The 17,482-nt window shown below is 35.0% G+C and overlaps 1 long non-coding RNA gene across 1 annotated transcript in view; it reads left to right on the top strand.

The window, feature by feature from the left end:
• LOC139437608 (uncharacterized) overlaps window positions 1-15,397 on the top strand; it is a 42,154-nt gene extending 26,757 nt beyond the window's left edge. The window contains exon 3 of the long non-coding RNA XR_011647465.1: window positions 15,309-15,397. This is a non-coding gene — a long non-coding RNA (uncharacterized lncRNA). The remainder of the gene's footprint in view (window positions 1-15,308) is intronic.
• The last annotated feature ends 2,085 nt before the right edge of the window (window positions 15,398-17,482 follow it).

Raw genomic sequence — 17,482 nt, 5'->3', positions numbered from 1 at the left:
CACTTTCCCTTCTCTTCTCATTCTGGGATGCCTATAATCCATATGTTTGTGCATTTTGCATTGTCATTCAGGTCCCTAAGTCCCAGCTGGATTTTTTCTATCTTTTTATCTATCAGATCTACTGTTTGATTTCAGATGTACTGTCTTCCACATCGCTAATTCTCTCCTCTGCCTCTTCTAATCTGCTGCTATTTGCTGAAAGTATATTTTCAATTTCTTGAACTGTGGTATTCACCACCATCATATCTGTTATCTTTTTCCATATGTCTGCAATTTCCTCTCCAAGTGTTTTCTTCATATTGTTAATCTCTTCCTTTACTTCATTAAGTTGGCCTCTAATATATGTTTTGAGACTTTTAATTACTTGTCCAATGTTCTGCTCCTCTTGTTGGTTTTTAGTTTGTTCATTGGATACAGTCATGTTTTCCTGGTTTTTGTTTTGTTTTGTAGTTTTTTGTTGCTGTCTGGTCATCATTTTATCTTGACGGGTTTAATCAGTTCCTTAGCTTCTTTGTCTAGACTTGGGGATTAATTAGTTGTGCTTCTTGCATAAGTGTTATGTCTCCTCTTTGTCACTTTGTTCTTCTTACTCTATTTTCTTGTTGCTGGCTAAGTTCACTTTGAAGGAGACTATTAGGGCCAAGGAAAGGAAAAAGAGTAAGAAAAGAAAATGTATAAAGTTGTATTGGCAATAAATGTTAACAGAGCAACAATGTGAGATCAAGGAGAATGGATATTAGACTTCATGTAAGTTGTGTAGAGTTATAGCAGTAAGTAGAGTACCTATAATGAGATAGTCAACTGAATATTGGGAGGATTATAGTATGAATTAAAAGTCCAGTGTTTTCATTACAGAGGGAAAGAGAAAAGAAAGATAATGTCATGAGTGGATAATAGACAGAAAACAGAACAAAGGTATTAGAAATAAAAAGTCAGACAATGTCAGGGCCAAAGAAAAGGAGGTGGAATGTAAGAGAAACAGTAGATGATGGAGGATAGAAAGATGTAGGGTAAAGGGGATAGTGTAGGTTGCCAAAATCAATACACACAGAAAGAGGAAATGGAGGATGAGGAAACACAGCAACTGATGTGCTCCCTCCAGCACCTCTTATATAAAGAAAAGAAAATAAAAAAGAGGAAAAAGAGAGAAAAGAAGAAAAAAGAGAAGAGAAAAGGCAGGCAAAGAAAAGTGGGGAAACAAGCAAGAAAAAGAAAAAGAAAAAAGAAACCAAAATAAATGAAAAATAAATTTGGTGGTTAAAATGGGAGAAAAGTCCAGGATACAGTGCAATATTAGCAACCATGACAAAAACAAACAAACAAAAAAACAACATTTCAAGCTAGGAATCCTCTTTCCAGTTAAATAATATGCTTAGGGATCTGACCTTCCCCCTTTCTCCCTTCCTCACTTCTCTCTCAGGGCAGCAGGAAAGCTCCCTGAGAGTTCCAGTAGGAGATTCAAGTAGGTCCTTGTTGACCCAAGTCAACGTGGAAGACTAAGACTCTTATTTCCAGCGTGAGAGCACATACACTTCACCAGAAACTCCAAATATGCTATTGGAAGCTTGGATAGTATCTCCTACAGTCCCTCCCCCTTAGGTGTGCTAGGGGAGGTGTAATTGATTTTCTGACTCCACCTTCTCCCAGACAAAGTTTCCTATCCCAGGATGTTTAGGTAAATTGGGCTTTCTCAGAAGATTCACCTCTCCTTTCATCTGAGACTCTCCCCAAGTCAGCTGGTACACTCCTCCAAGCTCAAGGAGAGAGAGAGAGAGAAAACAAAAACAACACTAAACACGGAGGGCTACAGTAATCAAGGACCTGAGACAGACATCAGGGTGCGGTGGATTCAGGGATGGGAAGTCCGTGATATTGCAGACTCAGGGTGTGTGAAACTCTGGAGCATGGGCCAACAGATTTTAGGGGACACGGACCTGGGAACCACACATCCAGTTAACACAGGGCCTTGGAGTGCAGCAGCACAATACAGATTTTGGGGATATCTGTGGCTGTGCCACCAGCCCTAGGGGGAGGGGCTCCACCCACAACTTCTGACCTCCATGTCAGAAACCCAAAATTCCACCTCTCACAAGAATCTCCTCCATCACTGTCTCATCAAATCGACTTCCAAATACCTCCCACCCTGCAATCCCCCAAAACAGCCCACTTAGGGCTTTGGAACACCCCAGCCAACAAAGCCTTCTGGAATCACCACCACCAGGCCACCAGCACCAGTGGGAAGGGTCCTGCCCACAACCTCTGAGCTCCTTGCAAGAGACCCAGAATTCTACCTCTTGCAAGAATCTTCTCTGTCATCGTCCCACCCAATTGCTGTCCAGACAACTTCGGCCCTGCAAACACCTGAAATGGTCCAGTCCAGCAGGATACTAACCCTACTCAGCTGCTGCTTTGCAGGAGAGATTATGAGGTGCACTCACTCAGATGCCACCTTGCTCCACCTCCTCTGACTCTGACATTAATGGCATTTAAGAAAAATAAGGCACAATGATTTTGCTGATCAAGTTTGAGGAAAAACTGAAGTAAGGACTTTCAGAGAAATAGCAATTTAGTAACTTTCCTCTCCTCAGAGATTCCAATGTTTTAAATTAAAAATATTAAAACAAATGTACAAACCCATAATGTTACAAACATTCTTCCTGGGGGGAAGGGCACTGTTTAAAACCAAGAAACTTCAGCCACAAATCTGAATGAAAATACCTACTTACTATTACTTCGCTTGAGGATTTCTAATTATTCTTGGAAAATAAATGTTAGATACAAAATCAAAATCCCACACTAAACCTTATATTTGGGGAGGTAATGGGAGTTATTATATCAGACCACAAGGATAGCTCTGGTGCCCCTTTACTACATTTACAATATTAAAATTATGAGCAATAAATTTTAAAAAAGAAAACCTCAAACTTGGAAACAACCCAAGTATCCATCAACTGGTGAATGTGGTATATCGTTGTAAGGAATACTACACTATAATAAAAAGGAACAGACTACTGATACAAAAATATGGTGAATATCAAAATATTTTAAGTGAAATAATGTAGGCATAACAGACCACATATCATGTGATTTTATTTATTTGAAGTTTCCAGGAAACGATGGAGATGAACATCAGATTAATATTTTCTTTGGGTTGTTGGTGGGAGAGAGGATCGACTGCAAAGCTGGACATGAGGGATTTGGGGGGCAATGGAAGTGTTCTAAAACTTGATTATGGTGAAGGTTGCACAACTATACATTTACTAAATCTCACTGAATTATACACACCCAATGGGGGGGTTATGATTTTATGGGAAATAACACCTCATTTAAACTTTGAACAAAATAATTGCAAAGGAAGTTGAAGGGATTTATGTGTTGGCTCACCCAAGCAGTAAGTGGGGGAAATTTTTTCCTCATGTGATGCAAGCCAGCTCTAGGAAAGAAGCCAGAGACAACTACAACATGTTTCTTCATTGTAGATGAATCTATGCAGAGGTACTGGATACACAAACATAGATTTCACTGCTGAGAATGTTCATAACTGTGGTTCTCTCATCACTATATTAAAGAAGCTAAATAACAGAATTGGTAATTATATTTACATCAAATAGCCATCATTTCTGAAGCTCCAAGGAAAACATATTAATAAGAGACAGAAATGCATAGGTAGACAAAAATAAGAAATTAGACTAGATAAATTTTAACAGTTAATACAAATAAAACAGATTTATCATGAATAAGCTGAAATCATTCAAGAGACAATTAACAAAAAAGAATGTATCTAGCTTCTAACAGCCTTTGTGGTAATGGCAGAGTAACTTGTTAGTACCAACACTACCACAGAGGAAAAAAAAACTAGGAAAGCAAATCTCTTTGAAATTTGAAAGTACTAGCAAATAAGAGAATGTAGGCAGAGACTAGAGGGTAATCTCCCACTGAAGTAAGAAATGCTACATGTAAATGTTGTGTTTGTGGCTTTTTGACAGAAGACACTCTCCAATTGAGGGCAGCTCTGAGGGTAGAAAGTTTTAGGCTCACTGGGTTGAGGTCAGAGGATAAAGTTGTGATTAAAAGATAAGACAGAAAATTAAAAGGGAAATTCTGGGAGGGAGGAAGCCAACAGAAAAAATGGACCCAAAAAATCTGCAATCTGCATTTAAATTTCACCTAAATATTTGCCTATCTGTTTAACATAGGAAGTTTGGCAAACTGTAGCAGGTAGAAGATTAAGAAAATGAGTAGAAATTTTTTTAAGGCTTCAGCCTTAGAACAAAGCTCACTCTTCATTGGAACATAATAGAATGCAGTCTTTTCAAATATCAGGCATAATGTTTATTACTCAATCAAAAATTAATAGACACACACACACAAAAAGAAAGAAAAATGTGACCAATTCTCCAGAACAAAAAAATCTTCAATAGAAATTAAAGCAGAGGGAACTCAGATATTGTAATCAAAAAGCAAGAACTTTAGTGTAGTTAATATAAATATATTCAAGAATTAAAATTATATGCATAATTCATAAATAGATGGAATTTTAAGCAAAATTACAGAACAAAAATCATAATTCTGAAATTCAAATTCTAATAAGAAATTTAAAAATTGACTGAACAAGCGTAATAGCAGCACATTATACATTGTGTAACAACAATATAAATGGTCCTGACTTCTCACCTGGACCAATAACAGCAACAAGAAAAGGGAATGCAAGAACATGCTTTAACTTGTTGTTAAAAAAACAACAACAACAACAAAAAAAAAAAACCTTAAATTTCAAAAGAAAATTCTATATGATGTGAAAATATTGTACAAAATTAAAGGTAAAATAAATGCACTTGAATATTTAATAAAGATTCAGTAAGGATATATAAAGATTCAAGTGACACTAACTGATTATCAAATTACACTATACCCAACAATTGGAGAATGCACATTTTTGCATGAATGTGTGTTTGCAATGGAAGCATTCACCAAAATGGAGTATATACTCAGCTGCAACAGAAATCTCTATGATTTTCAAAGTGCTGAAAGCTTAATGTTTTAGTGTCTAGGCTGCTTAAGCAAATACCATGAATGGGTTGGCTTAAGCAATAGGGATTTATTAGCTTATTGTTTTGGGGCTGGGAAAATGTCCACATCAAGGCATCAAGACAATATTTTCTCCCCAAGACTTTGGAGTTTCGGGGCTAGCTCTTCATGACCCATGGTCCTCAACTTGTCACATGAAAGCCACCTTGTGCTGTCTCCTGATCTTGTCCTTCTCTTCCAGGTTTCATTTGTTTTAGCTTTTTACTTCCTGTGGCGTTCTCTCTGTATCTGAATTTCCTCCTCTTATAAAGGACACTAAGAAGAGGATTAAGATCCATTCTGATTGAGGTGGGTCACATCTTAACTAAACTAGCCTCATCAAAAGGTCCTACTTACAATGTGTGCAAAACCACAGGAATGGAATAAATTTAACAGATTTTCCTGTAATACATAACAGCTTCAAAACACTACACTCCCCACAGTAGACCCCAAAAAAACATGTTCTTACTATATGCAAAATACACTAATTTTATTACAATGTCCCAAAAGTCTTAAGTCATTTCAGAAACAATGCTTAGTCTAAAATCTCATCTAAATCAATGGAAGGACAGGCATAGGATAAAAGTTTCTATTCCCTAGAGGGAGAACAGAAGGAAAACAGGGGTCATGGGTTGCAAACAATTCTAAAACCATGCAGGACATGCAATAGTCCTACAAATGTAGTTTTCAAGGTCTGAAAGTTATCTATACAATGATTTTATTTCCTCTGAGTCTGATGGAGTGGCAACCCCACACCTTGCAAATGCTTGTACAGCATCCATGCTCTTCCCAAATACTGGGGTGAAGGATTTATGCTCTCCAAGCCATGGGATGGCAGCTGGCTCTCTGCAAGTGTTGGGGCACTGGCCCCACCCTCTCACAACACTGGGCTGGTGGCCAGACTCTGCAATCTCCATGGTATAGCCTCCACCCTCTCTGCACACTGGCGTGGTAGCACTCTTCCTGAACAATGAGGTAGAAGGCCCATCCTCTCCAAGTGCCAGGGCTGACTCAACCTTTCCACACACATGGGTGGACCCCCATCTTGGCCAGAGAAGATGTCTTCGGTCCCAAACTCAGCTTCTGTCTTTTTGCCCTTGAAATGATTTTTTTCCCTTCAATCTGTTCCTCTTTGGTCTCTTTTGTTCTAGGCTGGCAGTGGTTCTATTTATACAGCTGTCACTAAAAATGTGATTTTGCATGTAATACACAGGGGCCCAGACCATCAGACAAAAGAACTTTCCACATGTTCTTCATGGATAACTGCATTTCCAATCCTGACTTCCCTGGAAATTATTAATGGTGGCATGTGCATTTAAACCCTTGGATGGAACATTACTCTCTGGGAACTCACTTTCCAAAAACTCAGAATTTTCCAAACCATCAATTTCTGGTTTCTTTGTGCCCAGGAGTTCAGTTCTCAGCTTATCCATTTCCTCTTGTATTTTACTGGAATTTGCAAGGAGAAATCAGACTGAACTTTTCACACTTACCTTGGAAATCTTGTCAGCTAAATATTCAAGTTCAACCCTGTCAAATTCTTTCTTCCACCAGACATCAAAACTCAATTCTGCCAAAATCTCTGCAACTTTAAAAGAAGGATTACCTTTCCATCAGTCTCCAGTAGCACAATCATCATTTTCTACCAAGACCTCATGATTATTACCTTTAGCATCCTTATTCCTGAGAACAGTTTCTTCCAACTGGTCTAGGCCTTTTCTATCAATACATGATCGAATTTCATAGCTATTTCCATACTTTTTTGTGATTGCAATAGTAGCACCCTACTCTCCTGGTACCAAAATCTGTTTTAGTTCCCTAGACCTCTCCAAATAAATACCATGAAATGGAATCGATTAATCAATGTGAATTAATTAGCTTATGGTTTTGAGATGGAAAATGTCCACATCAAGGCATCATCAAGGCAACACTTTCTCACCAAGACTATGATGTTCTGGTGATGGTTGCTGGCACGTTTTGATCCCTAACTTTTCCCATGGGAAGACACATGGTGGTGTTGCCTGATCTCTTCTTTCTCTCCTGTGTTTTGTTGATTTCAGTTTTTACTTTCTGTGGCTTTCTCTATCTGAATTTACTTATCTTGTAAGGGACTTCAGTAATAAGACATTATTTTTAACAAATTTTAAATAACTCATGGATTAAATGGATTAAAAAAGAAATCATATAGGAAATAAACCATCTAGAATTAAATGATAATGAAAATAAAATACAGGAAAATTTTTAGAATGCAGGTATTGCAGGGACAAGAGAAAATTCTATTAATAAGGATAGAAGCTTAAAGGCAATCATGGAAATTTTGACGTTGAGAAATTAGGAAAAATAAAAAACATACACAAATTGAATAAAAGGAAGGAAATAATAAATGCATAAATATTTTGAATTAAGACAAATAGTAGATAGCAAAGCCAAAGTTAGGTATTTGAAGATCTAAAATTGATAAGCTCTTAGCAAGATTGAAGATCACATTGCCAATATCATGAATAAAATTTACTATTACTACAGATCATTCAGACATAAAAAGAATATTAAACAAATGCCCTGCCAATTTCATGCCAAAAATCAAACAACTTAGATAAAAATTGATAAATGCCTTAAAAAGCATAATTTATAGGAGTGGGAAAATGTGATATTAAAAGGGGGCTAACACTATATCAGAGAAACTGAACTTCTTATCAGAAATCTTCTCACAAAGGAAAGTCCATGTCCAAATGCTTTTAATGGTAAATTTTATCCAACATTTAAGTAGAATGTAATATTAAACTTGTACTAACTTTTTCAAAAAAAAAAAAAAAGAAAGAAAAGGAAGGAAAACTGAATTCATTTTAGGAGACCAGCAAAGACTTATATTAAAACCTGACCAAAAAGAAAGATAATTATGGACCAATATTCCTTATGATCATAGATGCAAAAATCCTTCACAAAATACTAGCAAATTAAATTCAGCAATAAATATAAAGAATACTGTATCATTCCTAAGTAGGTTTATCTCAGGAATGCAGTTAATTTATCATTAAAAAATCCATTAATCTAATCCATCATATTAACAGAATAACAACATAAACATATGATGTCATCTATAGGTGCAGAAAAAACATTTGAAAAAGTCAACCTCTTATAAGTTAAAAACATTTAGCATACATGAAAAAGAAGGAACTTCCTCTTTTTGAAAAAAGGACATTTGCCAAAAACATCCATACACTTATTGTCATAATTAATGGTAAATAATTGAATACAAATATGACTTTGCCACTTTTACTCAACTTTCTACTTGAGATACTAACAAGATCAGTAAGGCAAGATAAAATCAGAAGAGAATGAAACTGTCTTTAAATACTAAATTATCATGTACATAGAAAATGCTAATGATTCTCAAAAAATTGGAACTAATAAATGATTCTGTAAAAGGTCTTAGAATACATTATTATGTGAAAAAATCCATTCATTACTATATACTAGAAATGAATAATTAGAAAATACAAACAGATATAATCTCACTTAAGGTATTATAAAATAATAAAAATCAGGAATTAATTTACCAGGAAGTATAGAACCCTTCTACAATGGTAGCTATATAATGTAGCTGAGAGAAATAAAAGTAGACTTAATTAAATGGAGTGCTATATCATGTTCTAGGGCTGATAAATTCAATATTCTTAAGATGTCATGTTCCATTATTTAGTGACTCTGGATAATTCTCATCACATTCCCACCATTTTAACACATAATTTTCACACTGATTTTAAAATATAGATATACAAAAGAAACACACATAAGCAAAAATAGCCAGAGTGGAAATTGAATACAGAAAGAGACATGCACTACGTAACTCAAGATTTACTACAAAGCTAATGTAATCAAGATAGATGGTTCTTTACATGGACTGCCCAACATGTCACAAAGTAAAAGAGGGAATCCAGAAAAAGAGATTGAGATGGTTAAATGTGTGTCAGCTTGCAAGGTTATAGTGTCCTGTTCTTGAGTCAAGTATTACTCTGCTGGTTACTGTGAGGGCATTTTGTAGATGGAATTCGCATCAGTAATTAGTGGGTTATGTGTATAATTGAAGAAGGAGATTGCGTTCTGTAATGTGGGGAGTCTCCTCACACAATCAGCTGAAAGACTTAAAAGTCATAACTGGAGGTTTCAGAGTCAGTAGGAGAATTTCTGCCTTCACTTCAGCATTGACCCTTACTTTTATTTCCAGCCAGCCAAATTCCTTTATGTAATTTGGACTGTTGGCTTTCACAAAGGGCATTTATTTGAGATAGAAGCTTACAGTCACCAGGCCATGAAACATAAGTTACTTCCCTCATCAAAGCCTATTGCCACATGTTGGGGGAAGTTGGCTGTTCACTTTTTCCAAGAGATCTGGCTTCTTGGGTTTCTCTCCCCACTCAGCTGTTGTGCTCTGTCAAGCTCAGCTCCAGACAAATCAGGAAAATAGATCTGATTCTTTCCTCAGGGCTTTTGCTGTGTCTAAGGAGTTGTCTCTATTCCTCTGTGTTCTTGTCCTGTGTGTTCATTTCCTAGGCTCCATCTCAAAACTCCAGCATTAAAACACCAACATGAAAACTCCAACATCAAAACTCCAACTCCCTTCTCTGCAGTAAGGTTTCCAAGGGAATGGGGACTCAATGTCTTATGGACATGCCCAATCAAAGTCTTAATCATTATTAATCAAGTAAATGCAAAATCTCTGAATCAAATATACTCTAATATGCCTGGAGGGACAGACCAGTTTACAAACATAATCCAATATCTAATTTTGGAAATCATACAATATCAAACTACTACAGTGTATGATGCATTTTACATATAATGTCCCAAATTGGCAAATATATATATATAAAGAAAATAGAATACTTTTTTACCAGGAGATTGGGGACAAGGGACTGTACAGTAATTCTAGGGACATGGAATTTCTTTACGGGATAATTATCATTTGGAAAACAGACAATGGAAATGACGGCACAAGTTTGTACATTTATTATAAATTATTGTATATGGTATATGGTAAAAGTGTGAATTTTCTGGTATGTGAAGTCTATTTGAACTTAAAAATGTAGGCGATAAGAACTGTGGGAAGATGCCATCAAACTAACAGGCATAGCTCAATGCTCTCAAAAACAATGGAAATATGGTCAAAAGCTACCTGGGGTAACCTCCTTTGGGGGTCAGCAGACTAGGACAGAGCTCCACAACTTCCAGGTTCCAAGGGGGTAAGGGACAGAGAGATCAAGAAGCCAAAAAGACAAAAGTTAGTTACTAAGCGGTAGTGAAGCAGGAAGTGCTCTGCTCTCCCACCACTAAGATATTAATTGGGGATAAAATCCTTGGCTTCCTGAAGCCAATTGGAGGGAAACAGACATCTCCATCTCCAAGAGTTGTTTTGAGGAAAAATGGAGGAGGACGTGGGGTGCTTCTCTTTAGTGAATTGGGTCAGCAGAGACTGCTTTGAATCTCTACTCTGGAGATTCAACACAGAAACACAGGAAAGCCCAGGCTGAAACAACTCCATGGAAAGGTGCACTGATGTGTGCCATATGCTGGCCAGTATGGACATTGCATAGATAAAGACTTGGTTCTCTCTGTGTCCTACCATGGGAAAAAAATGTGTGCCCCACTAGTGAGGCCTGATTTTCATAACTTAAGCTGGGCAATTTCAAAGACATAGAATCAATTGAACCAAATATGAAAGAAAAGCTGTGGGGAAAAAGAACAGTAAGCAATAGAGAAATTGGCCATCAGAGTAAGATCACCAACATATTCAGATGGCTAGACATCAGCCAAAAATTACAAGTCATACTAGGAAACACAAAGAGATGGCCCAGCCAAAAGAAGTAATCAAAGATCCCGAAGAAATACATGATTTAATACAATTAATCACTGATAACCACACAACTTTCCTAAATCATTTCAAAGAACTTAAGAAAACATGGCCAAATAAAAGATATTAAGAAAACACTGGGAGAGCATAAAGAACAATTTGAAAGCCTGGAAAGAAAAGTAACAGACCTTATGGGAATGAAGGACAGGATAGGTGAGATTAAAAGTACATTAGAGGCACATAAGAGCAGAACTGAATTGCTCAAAGAAAGACTTAGTGATTTTGAAGACAGAACTTCTGTACTGGAAAAGTCAGGAGACCAGAAAGAGAAAAGAATGGAGAAAATGAAACAGAGTCTCAGGGAATTAAATGACAATGCAAAATGCACAAACATTCACATTATTGGTGTCCCAGAAGGAGATGAGAATGGAAAAGGAGCTGAGAGAAAATTTGAAGAAATAATGACCAAAACTTCCCAACCCTTATGAAGGATATAAGTATCAAATCCAAGAAGGAAAACTCACCCCAAATAGAATAAATCCAAATAGACCTGCCCCAAAACACCTACTCTTCAGAATGATAAATATCAGAGATAAAACAGTGAATTCTAAAAGCAACAAGATGAAAGCAAAGCATCACATACAAGGGAAACTTAATAAGATTAAGTGCTGACCTCTCATCAGAAACTTTGGTGGCAATAATAAAGTGGAATGATGTATTTAAGGTACTGGAAGAGAAAAACTTCCAGCCAAGAAATTCTGTATCCTGCAAAAATGTCCCTCAAAACCGAGGGTGAGTTCAAAGACTTCACAAACTAACAAAAACTGGCAGAATATGTTACCCAAAGACCAGAACTACAAGAGATAGTATAGGGTGTGCTGGAGCCTGAAAGGAAAAAAAACCACATTATTAAAATACATCATGATGTTTGTATCTAACAGAGCTATTATACGGGTATGACAGTGTTTGAAAGGGAAAGTCTAAGTTCATGGAACTTACTGTTCATAGGAACTTAAGTTCATAGGTTTACTGGAAGGAAACCTAAAAACCATAACATGAATCTCTATAAGATAGTAAAACCTCATGTAAAACATGAATATGGGTGGTATTGAATATATATAACTGTTTTTATAAAATCTAAATACAAGTATACTGGAGAGAAGATAAAAGAATAACAGGTATTTACAGCAGATGTGGCATAGAGACACGGAGAGGTGATAGGTTTCCATTGGTTCTTTTTGTTCATTATAATTGCAAAAATGAAAGAGGTCTGGGAATGATTGGGGTGATGAATGCCCAAATATGTGATTACACTGAATACCAGCGATTGTGCTCTTTGCATGAATTTATCCTTTATTAATATGTATCAATAAAATTGATATGCATAAAATAACCTGCAAGTGTTGGAGATGATATGGAGAGATAGGGATGCTTATTTGCTACTGTTGGGGATGTGGAATGGTACAGTCACTGGTAGTTGCTAAGGATGTTAGATATGGCTTTACTATGTGAACCAGCATACTACTATTAGGTATATATTCAGAAGAAGTGAGAGTAGTGACATGAACAGACATCTGCACACTAATGTTCATAGTGATGTTATTCACAATTGCAAAAAGAAGGACACAACCCATGTGTCCATCAAACAATGAATGGATAAACAAATTGCATCCATACCCGTGATGGAATATTATACAGCTGTCAGAAGAAATGAATTCATGGAGCATATGACAACATGGATGACTCTAGAGGACATTATGTTGATTGAAGCAAGCAAGGTCCAAAAGGACAAGTATTTATGATTTCTCTATTATGATCTAAATATAATGAGCAAATTCCTGGAGTTAATTGCTAGAATATGTCATGAGACAATAGCATGTGGTTAGAGAATGGAAAGCTGAGGTTTAATCTGTGGAAAATTAATAAAAACTTGTTTGTGAATGTTTGGAAATGAAAAGAAATAGTAAAAGTACATCCTAAGTCTTGTAATTAGTACATCTGTCCTATGGATATGTTAGTGGTTTGTTTGATTTGCCCCTACCATTTTATCCTTTTGAAAATTTTTTGTTGAATGTATATTGAAATCTTTTGGGCTCAAAGTATTCTCTGTGGGAATGTTCATGATTCTGATTTTAAATTGTGAATGCAATTCTAAATTCAGTTTCTTAATTTTTCTTATGTCAGATTTGGTAATATTTTACTAACAATGAATTCATTTCATTGAGATTTCCAAACCTATTCTCACACTTTTCTTTTCAAATATCATTTTGTCTGTTGAAAAACACTAAATTTTAAAATGAAAATAAATTTTTAAATTCAAATTTCATTTAAAAATAAAACTGTAAATGAAAATGTCATTTAAAAATCTATTCACACCACTTTTGAAATATCATTTTATCTGTTGAAATATGATAAATTTTTAAATGAAAGTATCATTTCATTGGTTGAAAATTGGTTTAAAAATGACTTTTTTCTGATGTTGACATTTATGCTTCTCTTTGTTTTTCTTGATCTGTCTTAAAATGCGCTTATCAAGTTTATTACTCTTTGTAATGAATCTATCTTTACTTCCGTCCATCCTCTCTGTCTATTCTTGTTTCCCATTTCACTAATTTGAGTTTTCTTTTTCCTTATATTTATCTCCTCTGTGTTTAAGTTTTCTGTCAATTTTGGAAAATTCTTGTGATTGACAGCTTTGCTTCTTTATTTCTAAATCATGCATTGTATGTTAGAAACTTTCCTTCAACTTTTATTTTTGGAAACCAACATATTTTGGTATATAGTATTTAAAAATGAATTCTAACATATTACCTAAATTCCTTTTTGAATTCACATCTGAACTATGTGATATTTATGATAATATATTTTAATTTCCAAACAGAAGGGAACTTTTTAATTTGCTCATTTGTTATTATTAATTTCCATTTAACCATATTTTGAACAGAACCTAACCTGCCTATGGTTGTGACATTTAATTTTTTTATTATTTTCAGTTCCATATATTGTTATTTTTAAACAATCTAATGCTGCTTGAAAAAATTTTCTTGTTCAAATCATCTATGTAATTTTAGGTTAATTTCAGTTTAATAAGTGAATTGCTTAAAGTAAAAAACATGAAAAACATGAGGTAAAAAGTAACAAAATAAAAACACAACAAAGCTACTAGAACTAATAGACAAGTTCATCGAACCTGATGAGGGCAAGATTCGTAGTGCTTCTATACACTACTAATGTGCAGTCTAAGTAGGAAGTGAGAAAAAAATTCATGTACAATGGCCACTAAAAGAATCAAATATTTAGTAATAAATTTAACCAGGAACATAAAGGACGTATATTCAGAAAACTATAAAATGTTGTAACAGAAACCAAAGAAGACCTAAATAAATGGAAGGCATTCCATGTTTATATATTGGAAGATTACATATGTTATGATGTCTGTTCTACCTAAACTGATGTACAGAACAATGCATTTTAAAAATGAATTGATTGCCTATGTTTGCATCAATTTGTAGATTCTATTTTACTCCACTAATTTAAATGACTAAACATGTCATGGCATTAACTTGGTTACTAAAGTATTACATGTGGAAAAGAGATTGTGTTAACTTCTTCATCATCTTTATTTTTAAACAATTGTGTTGAGCATATTATTTCATTGTAATTTTTATGTACAGTTTGAAAACATCTTGTCAATTCCCCAAAAAATGTCCCCAGGTATTTTCATTGAGTTTGTGTTTAAATATATAAGTTTCTTTTGAGGTGACTGAGCATTTTCAAAACAATAATTTGATTCATGAATATATTATGTCTTCATTTATTTAGATCTTCTTTAATTTATTTAGCAATGTTTAATCATTTTGCTTGTACAGTTATTAAAAGTTTTTTGGATAATTTGTTCCTATTATTTTATGTGTTTGCAAATATGAATACATTTGTAAAATTCCATCTTTCAAAAGCTTGTTGCTAATCTATAGGAAATTTATTGTCTTCTGTGTATTAACCTTCTACTCTGCATCAAATTTAAATATACATATTTCTCAAGTGGTTTTAGGTTAGTCTCCTAATGATTTTAAAGAAGGACCAGTGGTTCTCTACTGGTAGTTATTTTGCCCCCCAGGAGATATTTGACAACATTTGAAGACATTTCTGGTTCTCACCACTAGGAGAAAGCTCCTGGCATTTAAAGACGAGGGAGTAAAGATTCTACTAAACAGATTATATTGCACAGGGCAGCCACACAGAGCAAACTTTTTCTGGACTGAGTGTAGTGTGGAGTGTGAGAAACTCTGATGTAAATAATCATGTTGGCTGCTAATAGATAATGTAACCTCCTTTCCAGTCTGTGTCTCTTTTATGTGTGTGTGTGTGTTTACTGCCTTATTGTTCTGTTTAGGGCTTCCAGCAAAATATTGACTAGAAAGGAGTTTCAAGCCTTATATCCTCAGCATCTTTCCAGACTTTGAAAATTATTGGGAACCTCAAGTAGGTGTTCTTTATTTTGGTTTTATCTATTGGTGGTCACTGTAAATATATATGAAAACTGAGAAAAATGAACTTATTAATGCACTAAGGAAAAACAGTCCTCATTACATGTGAATATATGTATTGTATTTTATAATAAAAAAGCTATATTTTATGCAACAAAAAGTGAGATTTTCCAATTTTTTAAATGTCTGTTTTAATAGGGTTCGGGTAACTCATCAGTTGCTACATTCAATCTGTTGAAATATTTTGTTTTTCGTTGAAGTATGTGAAGAAAATCATGCCTCATACAGGTATGTATTGGGAAAAGGAGAAGTATTGTAACATAATTTGTAGATATTTGTAGTTTTCTCTTTTGATAATATACTTTAACTTGCCAAGAGGATGTTGCTTTTAAATCTTAGTTGAAATGTGGAATCTGAAAATGATTCCTAACTTGTTTGGCTTCTTATATTAAAATTCACTGAGTTAATATTCACTTTTAATGGATTTTTTTACCCATGCAAAAATTTGTAACATAATGCATTGTTCATTTGGAAAAATAGTGATTTATTGAGTGCATTTTATAGGCCTGCTGCAGCAAGATACCATACACTGGATGTCTTAAAACAACAGAATTCTATTCTCTTACACTTCTTGGGGACCTAAGTCTGATATTAAGTTGCTAGCATACTTTCTTCTTGAGTGTACATGGATCATTCCCCAAGATAAACCATGTGCTAGGCTGGGGAATAATCGTCAATCAATTTAGAAATATTGAAATGATACAAATTAATTTTTCTGACCACAAGGGAATGAAGCTGGAAATAGTTAAGGCCAGAGAACCAGATTAGGCACAAAGATATGGAAGTTAAATGACACAGTCTTAGACAAACTGTGGGGCAAGAGGAAATTACAAAAGAAATGGTAACTCCCTTAAAACAAATGAAAATGACAACATGACATATCAAAACTTATAGGATGCATCAAAAGTTGTAATGAGAGGGCAATTCATAGCCATAAATGCATATATCAAAAAAGGAGGAAGAGTGAAATTGAAGACCTAACTGCACAACTGAATGAATTAGAAAAAGAGAAACAAACTAAGCCCAAAGGATGTAGAATGAAGGAATTAACAAAGATTAGAGCAGAACTAAATGAAATAGAAAATAAAAGGGCACTAGAAAAAAATTAACCCAAAAGTTGGTTCAAAAGGATCAATAAAGTTGGCAAACCCTTAGCTAGACTAACAAAAAAAAAAAAAAAAAGAGGAAAATGCAAATAAACAATGTAAGAAACAAGATGGAGGTCATCACCACTTACTCTACAGAAATAAAGAGCATCATAAGAGGAACCCTTTGAAAAATTATACGCCAAATAAAGGATAATTTAGAAGAAACGAAGAATTCCTAGAAACACACAAGCTACCTACATTGACAAAAGAAGAAATTGATGAACTCAACTGACCAGTCAGAAGTAATTAGATTGAAACAGTCATCCATAACCACCCAACTAAGAAGACCCAAGGACCAGATGGCTTCACAGGTGAATTCTACCAAACATTCTGGAAGGAACTAACATCAATCCTGCTTAAACTCTTACAAAAAAATAGATGTAGAAGGAACATTGCCTAACCCATTCTATAATGCCAACTTTTCCCTAATACCAAAGCCGAACATAGGTGCCACCAGAAAGGAAAATTATAGGCCACCCCCTCTAATGAACCCAGATGTTAAGATCTGCCACAGAATACTTGCTAATCATATTCAACAACACATGAAATGAATTATACAGCATGGCCAAGTGGGTTTCATCCCTGCTATGCAAGGATGCATCAGCATAAGTAAACCAATCAGTGTAATATAGCACATGAACAGATCAGAAGAAAAAGTCACACGATCATTTCTACAAATGCAGAAAAAGCAGCCAACAAAATACAGCACCCTTTCCTTATAAAAACACTGCAAAGTAGAGGAATAGAAGGAAATTTCCTGAACATGATAAAGGGTATATGAAAAACCCACAGCTAACACAATATACAATGATGAAATCCTAAAAGCTTTCCCTCTAGATTGGGGACAAGACAAGGTAATGAGTATCACTGTA

This window comes from Dasypus novemcinctus, chromosome 25, assembly GCF_030445035.2.
Source record: "Dasypus novemcinctus isolate mDasNov1 chromosome 25, mDasNov1.1.hap2, whole genome shotgun sequence".
In the NCBI taxonomy this organism is placed as follows: domain Eukaryota; kingdom Metazoa; phylum Chordata; class Mammalia; order Cingulata; family Dasypodidae; genus Dasypus; species Dasypus novemcinctus.
Note: the sequence above shows the minus strand (reverse complement) of the source record. Positions and strands in the feature narration are given on the sequence as shown.